The sequence below is a fragment of the Elephantulus edwardii genome, unplaced genomic scaffold (genome assembly GCF_000299155.1).
Source record: "Elephantulus edwardii isolate Elephantulus edwardi_28Jun2011 unplaced genomic scaffold, EleEdw1.0 scaffold00114, whole genome shotgun sequence".
Classification (NCBI taxonomy): Eukaryota; Metazoa; Chordata; class Mammalia; order Macroscelidea; family Macroscelididae; genus Elephantulus; species Elephantulus edwardii.
Genome location: NW_006399864.1, coordinates 4,616,777 through 4,626,312, shown reverse-complemented (window position 1 = coordinate 4,626,312; position 9,536 = coordinate 4,616,777).

Sequence of the window (9,536 nt, the reverse complement as noted above, 5' to 3'; positions counted from 1 at the left end):
GCTTACTTCCAATATTTATTGCACAGTGATGTGACAAACATTAGTTCCATAGCAGATCCAGAAAATATTTTTAGAAAAATAACAGACTAATTTATTAATTCTGTACACTGGAACAATAGATACTTTAAAGTCATTTGAAAGGATAATACTTAATTTTCCTAGATTCATATCTTCCAATTAAGATTTACAGCCTCAGAAACCCATTGGAGAACCGACATGTGTCAAAACCAACTCAATCATAGTGGACCTGATTTGAGCTTATTCAAGGATGAAACTGTCTAAACAGTACTTTCAGCCATTTCACATGCCCTAAACACTATTCATTTTACCAAAGAAAAAGAATTTCTAACATGATACAAATATAATATCTACTATTATCAGACAGAAACACAGATAGACATTCTTCTGGTATTCCCTGCTTTCAGCCAAGATCCATCTAACATCAGTAACAATATCCCTAGTACCACGACCCCTTCTAAACCCAGCCTGGACTTCTGGCAGTTCTCTGCTGATGTGCTGTTCTAATCGTTTTTGGATGATCTTCAGCAGAATCTTGCTTGCATGTGAAATCAATGACACTGTTTTGTAGTTTCCACACTCAGTTGTGTCACCTTTCTTTGGAATGGGAACAAATATAGATCTCTTCCATTCAGTTGGCCAAGTGGTTGTTCTCCAGATTTCTTGGCACAACTTGGTGAGCACATCCAGGGCAACATCTGTTATCTGAAATACTTCAATTGGTATACTATCTATTCCTGGGGCTTTATTTTTTGCTATTTCCTTCAAAGCAGCTTGAACTTCTTCCTTCATCACCATAGGCTCTTGCTCATATGTTATTTCTTTAAATTCCTCTATCTGTGTTTCATTGATTATGCGAAGGTATTTGACTGTGTGGATCATAACAAACTGTGGCTGTCTCTGAGAAGAATGGGAATCCCAGAACCTTTAATTGTGCTAATACGAAACCTATACTTGGACCAAGAGGCAGCAGTCAGAACAGAGCAGGGTAACACTGCATGGTTCAAAATTGGGAAGGGTGTACGCCAGGGATGCATCCTGTCTCCATACCTTTTCAACATGTATGCAGAGCAGATTATCCGAGAAGCTAGGCTCTATGAGGAGAATTGTGGCATCAGGATTGGTGGAAGGTCTATTAACAATCTGCGTTATGCAGATGACACAACCCTGCTTGCTGAAACTGAGGAGGACCTCATGCACTTGCTGCGAAGGGTCAAGGACTGCAGCCTTCAGTATGGACTGAGGCTCAATGTCAAGAAGACAAAGATTCTCACCACTGGACCAATGGGCAGCGTCAGAATGGATGACGAAGATATTGAGATTGTTCACAGCTTCAGTTTGCTCAGCTCCACAGTCAACACTCATGGCACCAGCAGTCAGGAAATCAAAAAAGCGTATCACAATGGGAAAGTCTGCTGTTAGCGACCTCTCTAAAGTATTCAGGAGCAACAGTGTCTCTCTGGAGACTAAGGTGCGCCAGATACAGGCCATGGTATTTGCAATCACTTGTTATGCATCAGAGAGTTGGACAATGACTAGAGAAGACAGAAGGAGAGTGGATGCTTTTGAGCTGTGGTGCTGGAGAAGGGTACTGAATGTAGCCTGGACTGCCAGGAAAACAAACAGATTCATCTTGGAGAGGATTAAACCAAGCTACTCCTTGGAGGCAAGGATTCTGGGGCTTCGTCTGACATACTTTGGACATGTTGCCAGGAGGGACGGGTCCTTGGAGAGGGACATCATGCTTGGGAGGGTGGAGGGACAACGCAGGAGGGGAAGACCCTCTATGAGATGGATTGATTCGGTGACTGGGGTAATCGGGATGGGTGTGTCAGAGGCGGTGCGGTTGGCGCAGGATAGAGCAGGGTTTAGGGCTGTTGTGCATAGGGTTGCTATGAGTCGGAAACGACTCGACGGCACATAACAACAACAACAACACTATTATCAGATATCAAAATTATCTGTTGTCATCTGGGTGAAGAAAATCGGAGTACTTACACCAGTGCTTCAGATTTTTTCTTGTAATATACCATCAAGTCAGAACTGACTTTTGGCGGACCCTCCAGTCTGTTTTCAGAGGCAGTAAATCACATGGGGAGGGGGGCGGTGCCCATTTTTCTCGCACAAAGCAGCTAATGGATTTGAGCTGCTTACCTTTGGCTTGGCAGTGAGGCTCCTTAGCAGTAGGCCTTCAGAGAATATATCAAAAACCGATATAAACACTTCTCAGAATATTTTTCATATTTTCTGTATTGTTCTGTACTGTAGAGTCAAAACTGACGCTAACTGACCTAGTTAGTAGGTTTTCAGGGTCAGTTAATCACATGGGAGGGGATTCCTCATCCTCCCACACATTTAACTGATTAACCCACAGAGAAGCTGGTGGATTTGATGTCAATCTTTGGGATTACTGTGCAGCTTCTTCCCACTAGACTACCAGAGTTCTGTATCACACTTCTAATAGTTTCTGTATTATAGTTCTACTGTTTCCCTTATGCACTCTCTCTCTCTTTTTATACATGTACACACAGACACAAACCTAAAGACAAGCATCCGCGAACATCATTGTCTATGTGGAGGCATTTTACATTTATCTATAGACTACATCTCTGTATTTTTCTTGTGTAGGCTATGCATCTGAGCTCTGGGCTGGTTTTTGATTGTTAACAGTCAGCAATAGCAAGGATTTCTCCTCAGCTAAGACTCAAGTGTAATTTACTGTGTGGCATTCTTGCTAATGAGATGATGAAAATTCTTCTACTAGGGTGGGTCCTGAGAAAGATTATCTTTCCTGAGAAAATATATGCACTTTTAGTGCTTCCTTGCTTTCTCATTTGTTGCTGCTGTTGTTTTTCTTTTATTCTGTAATGTCATGATGCCTGGAGTAACAGCAGCCACTTTGTAATCAGAGACAACAAACCTGAAATCTTAAGCCCTCAATGAGATGGAGGCAGGGATCCCTAGAAACTAAGAATCTCATTAACATTGATGACAACAGTCTTGAATTTTTCTTAAAAAAAAAAAGTATTCTATGAGTCCGGTTATTATAATTAGATGAATTTTCCAAAATGCCATATATGACACTGGTATTTCCCAGAATTAGTTTAATAATAGCAAGACAAGCTTGTATATTTCCCTGAAAAAGAACACTGAAATAAAAGCTAAGGGCAATGAAGAAAAGTGATTTGGGCAGGAATGGAGGACGAAAACCACCAGGAGGTGAGGGCCCTGGGAAACCCATCTTTATAATTTTCACTTTACTGGCTTAGGGAGGAGAGCTGTAACTAGAACTTAGGTAAAGTAAAATTCATGTTTAGGTGTCAAGACAATTTACTTATTAGTATTTTACTTTTGCCTCATCAAGCTTATTTTATTTCCTATCACTGATTAACTGATATGTTGCTCCAAACTCACCTTTGCCGGAGAAGAGAGGTCAGTAGGTTAAAAAAAATAAATACTGTACCATCCTTTCTTGCTAGATTCCATTTTCAGTATGAATTTTGGAATGTTGCTATTAACTGATTTTTTTATCAGATACCAAAACAACCACATAAAAACTCTTCACTACTGAGTGAAGGCCAACTCATAACTGAACCTCCTGTGGACATTTAGACTCTAATTCACATGGGAGATTGCCCATCTTTCTCCCAATGAGCTGCTGGTGGATTTGAACTCCCAGAGAAATGATACTTTTGAATTCGTAGCAAAGTCTCTGCCCTCTAGACCACCAGAGCTCCTTAGGGAGATTTGTGGACTAAACTCAATATTAAAAAGGGAGACAAAGAATGAAATAACACAAAAACTCAACATGCACAAGCTGAAAATTGTTTTTCCAAGTCAATGTTTACAAGTTGCTCAATGACATTCCTTGAATGTGTTCTCATAAATATGGCTGCTGCAATAAACTCTGATTAGTGAAATGTTATGAAAGAGGGACATAGAATGATAATGCAGACTTAGATACCTCTGACATCTTCTGAAATATGCCCAGCCAAGTGTCATCATCTTTAAAAGTCCCACAGAACCAAACCTCATTGCCATTGAGTCATTTCCAATTCAAAGAATTTTTACTCTGGAATAGACCATCATTGCCCCACTGGGTTTCCAAGGCTGTGCTGTATATCTTTATTGAAACTGGTTGCCATGGCTTTCTCCCCAGGAATGGCTGGGGATTTGGAACTATCGACTTTTCAGTTAGAAGCTGAGTGTTATACTAGTGTGCCACCAGGGCTCCTTTTATCATCTCTACTGACATTAAAAAAAAGAAAATCAATCTTTTAAACTCTTTATGATGGATTGTCACTTTAATGTAGCTCCCATAAAATTGCTCCTCCAAGTTCATTTTCTTCATGCAGATGCTGAAGGTATTTTGAAACTTACATATATATTTAAAGGGTTACTATTTTTCTGTTGCAACTTGTATTTTGAGAATGCTCATTCAAGTGTTCAGAATAGTTAGTGTGATGGAGCTTTCAGAAAGTATAATTGTGTGCTTTGATATGGTTTGTAAAGAAATTAATTTGGTGGCCTAAGTTTCTTGAAATAGTCCAAATGTCACAGACTCTAGCACATTATTTGGAAATACAGAGAGTAAGAGAGAATGAGCTGTCTGTTGTCAAGAAAACTAGATAACTTCTGGATCTATTACTAATAGGTGACTAGCTGACTATTTCTTGCATCTTTAAACTACAAGGACTGATATGCAATATAGAAATTTTAAAGAACATAAGTACATCACATCCTTATCATGGTCTATTAGGCTCTGTACAAGAAACCACTTACTATGGCTCTGACTCTTTTGTCGACTCTTGTTATTATGTATCATTAAGTTAGAACCGACCCAAAACTGATCTTCTGGTTGGTTTTCAGAGGCAGTTAATCTCTAGCTAATTGTAGTTTCTTTATATTTTGCCTATGCCATGTTATATTTAAAGTCCCATCATTTTAATGAGATAAATCTTTGAGGTCTATCATTAACTATTTCTTGGAAAGGTAGAGGTAGAGGGTCAGCAAGAGAGAGGAAGACCTTCAACCAGGGGGATATACATGGTGTCTGCCTCAGTGGGCTCTACTGTGTCAGGGAGTGTGAAAGTGGGACAGGATAAGGCACTGTTCAGAGGGGGCAGGGGGCAGATCTGTTGTTCAGAGGGTCACTATGAGTCGTATTCAACTCAACGACACCTAATAATAACTACAACAACAATGACAACATCCTCCCATTAAGATTTATTTCAGAATCCCAAGGCAGCTTGCTATGAATTGAAGTCAAGAGAAGGCAGTGAGTATGCGTCTTAGTTTTTAATTACCTAGACTGGTCACTCTCTGTATTTTAAAGCAAAAACATAGCCTTAAAACCAAATGTACCCTTAATTTTATCTATGAATGCAAATATTTTTCCCCCATAGGAATATAAAACATTCATACATTACTGAGAATAGAACAATAGCATCTTGTGTCTAGAAGGGTAGTAGTATCCTGTCTACCATACTCGTTGCTACTGTTTCTTTTATTTTGTTTGTTACACAAACACTCTATTAGTTGATCTGTAATCTGTCTTGTGTAATAATAGTTAAATTTCTATTTTTAATTTACGGAGTCTATAAAATGATTTACAATTGTTTTTCTTAAACAATTTGGAACTGCCTATTTCCTTTTCAAAAATAAGTTTCCCTTTCATCATAAATGTGGAAAAAAAAAGAAATTTTAAGGACAAATAGTAACTGGAACTCTTATAGCAACTGACATAAAGACAAGGCTTTTCTTCAGGACATTGAAGGATATAATCTGAAATTTACACATAACTGTGAACAGCAGGGAAGCTGAAATTTTAGGGCACAGTTAAGCTTTAGGAACCACTAGAAGCAGTAATATAAACTCAACATTTTCTATCCATCATATGTTCTTTTCTCTTTGTACCCGCTTTATCCTTTCAGCGCAAGCTAGCTTTTTCTACATATTGGAAAAATCTCTTCTGTTGCTGTTTGAATTTTAGATCTCACAATCTAGTCATTGGGGGGGGGGAAATCATGTGCTTTTATCACATTTGCTTTAGTTGTCTTCTTCTGGACCAATTAACTGAAAGCAGTCAGTTGTTGATTGAGTCAGAACCAACTCTTAACTGTCCCTTCATCAGCTTTTCAGAGGCTGTAAATTGCACTAGAGGAGATTGCTCATCTTTCTTCCTCTGAGGTGCTGGTGGATTTGAAACCCCAGTGGGGCACCACCCTTGTGTTCTCTGTGTAACTTCCTACAGACGATGCCGTCAGAGCGCCCTTTAAAAGTAGTAATGCCTGTTATATTTTATTGAAAATAGGATACCTGGTGCAAGCGACCTTCCTAGTACTTCTTAGAATACAGAAGCTGGTAATTAGACCAGTAACATAAACAAAAATACCAGTGATAATCAAGAAATTACAGAGAGCTTTGGTGGGCTAGTGGTAAGAAGTTTTTCTGTAATCTTGAAGGCAAACAGTTTGTGGTTGCCATCTACTCTGCTGGAGAAGGATGGGCACTCGTCTCCCATGCAATGAAATGCCTCTGAAAACCTGCTGGAGGGACAGCTATAAGTTGGTTCTGAATCAACAATACACTAAAACAACAATCAAAAAATTGTGTCAAAAAGATATTACCTATGTATTCATTGTTGTTGTTGTTGTTAGGTGCTGTCGAGTCGTAGGCGACTCATAGTGACCCTGTGAATGAAAGGCCTGAGCACATGTATTCAATAGTGATTAAATAAATCTTTAGCACATTTGTTTTTTAAAGAAATACATTCTAGTTTATATTCTAATACCAGAACAATTTATCGCCATCCTATAAAATTTATCACATCAGTTAAAGTTATAGCTACTAAAATTATAATGAAAATTCCTTTTATTAGATGTAATTTTTATTCATTTAAGCAACATTTTGTTAGATGTAATGAATTTTGATGGGTTCTCTTCTGTTTGTTTAGCGTTCATAGGGTTTTTAAAAGCCTTTTGTCACTTTGTGGACAAAGGTATGTCTCATTCAGGCTATAGTCTTTCTGATTACTAGCTAAGTATCTAAGACCTGGACACTTAATAAGGATGACAGAAAAAGAATTGGCATCTTTGAGCTGTGGTATTGTAGAAGAGCACTGAACGTCCCATGGATGGCCAAGAAAATGAACAGATATGTCTTGCAGAAGGTGCAGTCGAAGTACTCTTCGTAGGCAAGAAATGATGAGACATACTTTGGCCATATTCCAAGAGGTGCTATTCCTTGGAGAGAGAGGGTCAGCAAAGGAGAGGAAGACCCTCAACCAGGTGGATTGACAGGGTGACTGTTGCAAAGGGCTCTTGTGTGTCACGAAGTGTGAGGATGGCTAAGAACACAACTGGGTTCTGATTTTTTGTTCATAGCATCGCTATCAGTTGTACTGAATAACAACCTAACAAAAACAGCAACAATCTCTTCCTGTGCATTTTACAAACTCTGAAAACACCCTGGAGTGTCAGTTATGAGTCAGTTTCAAATCTATGACATAAAAAAGATGAAGCATTTGGAAATGTTTCCATAATCATCTTTGAGATAAAATTATTGTGTTGTCTTCTTTCCAAATAATAAATCAAGCACTTCAAATAAAATACATCATACTTTGAGCACACTTGTAAATCAAATAGATATATGTGCGCGTTCACTTTGTATAGGTCTTGTTGTTGTCATGTGCTGCCAAGTCACTTGCAACTCATAGCGACCCTAAGTACAAGAGCCCTAAATAAACCCTGCTCTATGTTGTCCCAAACTCACTGTTTCTGACACACCAAGTCCCATTACCCCAGTCACTGAATTGACCCGTCTCATCAAAGGTCTTTCTTTCTTATGCTTTCCCTCCACCCTCCCAAACATCATGTCCCTTCCAAGGACTGGTCCCTCCTTGCAATGTGCCCAAAGTATATCAGACAAAGCTTCAGAATCCTTGTCTCCAAGGAGTATCCTTGGTTTCACCCTCTCTAGGTTAAACCTGTTTGTTTTCCTGACAGTCCATGGTATATTCAATACTCACTCTTCTTCGGCACCACAGCTCAAAGGCATCAATTCTCTTTCCATCATCCCTAGGCATTGTCCAGCTCTCTGACACAGCACTCAATAGCGAAAACTATGGCCTGGATCAGGTGCACCTTAGTTTTCAGTCTGATGTCATTGTTTCTCAGTACTCTGGAGAGGTCCCTGACAGCTGACTTTTCCAATGCAATTCTTCTCTTTATTTCCTGGTCGCTGGTACCAAGAGTGTTGATTGTGGAGCAAAGCAAACTTAAACTACGAATAATCTTAATCTCTTCACCATCCATAATGATGCTGCCAAATGGCCCAGTGGTGAGAATCTCATTTATTTGAAGTTCAGCTTTAATCCATATTGAAGGCTGCAGTCCTTGACCTTCTGCATCAAGTGCTTCAGGTCCCCTTCAGTTTCAGCAAGCAGCGTTGTGTCATCTGCATAATGCAGGTTGCGGATAGATCTTCCACCAATAATGATGCTACTACATTCCTCCTCACGCAGCCCAGCCTCCTGTATGATCTGTTCTGCATACAGATTGAAAAGGTATGGAGACAGAATACATACCTGATTGGACACCCTTCCCGATTTTGAACCATGCAGTGTTTCCTGGCTCTGTTCTGACCACTGCCTTCTGGTCCAAGTATAGGTTTTACATTAGCACACTCAAGTGTTCTGGGATTCCCATTATCCTCAGAGTCAGCCACAGTTTGTTGTGAGCCACACAGTCAAACACTTTTGTATAATCAAAGGAACACAGATAGACATTCCTCTGGTACTCCCTGCTTCCAGCCAAGATTCATCTAACATTAGCTGCAATATTCCTAGTACCACGACCTCTTCTAAACCCAGCCTACACTTCTGGCAGTTCCCTGTTAAGTGCTTTTTCAGGTGTTTTTTAATAATCTTCAGCAGAATTTTGCCTGCATGTGATATTAATGATACTGTACAATAATTTCTACACTGTGTCAGATCATTTTTCTTTGGAATGGGAGCAAATATTGATCTCTTCCAGTCAATTGGCCAAGTGGTTGTCCTCCAGATTTCTTGACACAACTTGGTTAGCACATCCAGGGCAGTGTCTGGAGCCTTGTTTCTTGCCAGTTCTTTCAGAGCAACTTGAACATCCTCCTTCATCACCACAGGCTCTTGCTCATAAGTTTTTTCATGAAATTCTTCTTTGTCAACCAATTCCTTCTGGTACGTAACTCTGTATACTCCTTCTATCTTCTTTTAATGCTTCTTGGATCATTTAACACTCTGCCCAAAGAGTCCTTAAGTATTGCCACTCATGGCTTGAATTTGTTTTTTCAATTCCTTCAGCTTAAGAAATGCTAAGTTCAGCCATTTTGATTTTCTGACTCCAGAAAATTACCTCAATAGCTGGTTGTTGATAAGTTTTCATAGCTGCATGATATAATATATACAAGATGCCACTGTTGTAGAATGAGGCTGGCATTGGGGTGGGGGTAAGACTGAGAAAAACTGGATGAAATAT